The sequence below is a fragment of the Octopus bimaculoides genome, chromosome 27, assembly GCF_001194135.2.
Source record: "Octopus bimaculoides isolate UCB-OBI-ISO-001 chromosome 27, ASM119413v2, whole genome shotgun sequence".
NCBI lineage: Eukaryota > Metazoa > Mollusca > Cephalopoda > Octopoda > Octopodidae > Octopus > Octopus bimaculoides.
Genome location: NC_069007.1, coordinates 21,230,918 through 21,232,043, shown reverse-complemented (window position 1 = coordinate 21,232,043; position 1,126 = coordinate 21,230,918). Strand labels below are relative to the sequence as shown.

Below are 1,126 nucleotides of genomic sequence, written 5' to 3'. Positions count from 1 at the left end.
TTTATATATATATCTGATAAAACATTTTTGTTCTCCTCTTCAATTCATAGTGAAGGTATGTAGCTTAGTGGTTAGGGTATTACACCTACAATCTTAAGGTCGTGGTTTCGAGACCTAGACTGGATACTGCGTTGTCTTCTTGAGCAAAACACTTCATTTGAATCCCAATTCGGCATGTACCATTTACCACAAACAAGTTTCGGTTATCTTTTGATAAAAGTAGAGGGGTAATGAAAGTGTTTGTTCGGCAATTTTCGTAAAATCTTTTTTATTTTTTTAATTTTAATTTCAGCTTCAATCGTTTACTTTTATCAAAAGACAGACCAAGTTCCACGATCAAAGGAAGGACTTAACAGGGAAAGCAAGATTAGAGAGCAATGGTAGGACCTCTACGTAGGAAGGAGAGTGTCTCGATATGCTGGAAATGGCGGCTAAAATATCTTCAACTCGCAACCTTACACTCTTAGGAACGGAAACAGACTGCACAATGCAGTAGATGTACGGAAAGACAGGGTGGTCACGTCGGAAACTGGGACACAGCAACAACAATAGCAACAAAAATAACAACAACAACAACAAGTGCTGAGGTGAATGAACGGCTGTCATTGACATGAAAGTAGGAAGCCAATACGAAAACGAAGAATTCGGTAAGGAAGCGGTGCTAATTAAATACTATATGCATGACACCCCTAACCCGCCACACTCACGCACACACACGCGCACACACACATGCACACATACACATAATACATACATAAATATATACATACATACATACATACATACATACACATACAAATACGTGCATGCAAGCTCGCGTATACAAACGTATGTATATACAAATACAAGCATACTGAAACGTAATGTGTGTCTGCGTGTATGTATGTGTGTGTGTGTGCATGTATGTGTGTGTGTATGCATGTATGTGTGTGTGTATGTATTTGTGTCTGTGCATATGTATAAGTGTATGTATGTATGAATGAATGCATGTGTGTATGTGTGTGTGTGTGTGTGTGTGTATGAATGTATGTCTGTGTGTATGTATGCATAGTCGTGTGTTTGAGATAAAGAATAAGTATACACACATTAATATATATATATATATATATATATATATATATATATA

The 1,126-nt window shown here is 36.9% G+C and overlaps 1 long non-coding RNA gene across 1 annotated transcript in view; it reads left to right on the top strand.

Moving 5' to 3' along the window:
- The window catches only part of LOC128250989 (uncharacterized), a 29,799-nt gene that overhangs the window by 12,337 nt on the left and 16,336 nt on the right, over positions 1-1,126 (top strand). Inside the window, exon 2 of the long non-coding RNA XR_008266903.1 lies at positions 293-647. This is a non-coding gene — a long non-coding RNA (uncharacterized LOC128250989). The remainder of the gene's footprint in view (positions 1-292; positions 648-1,126) is intronic.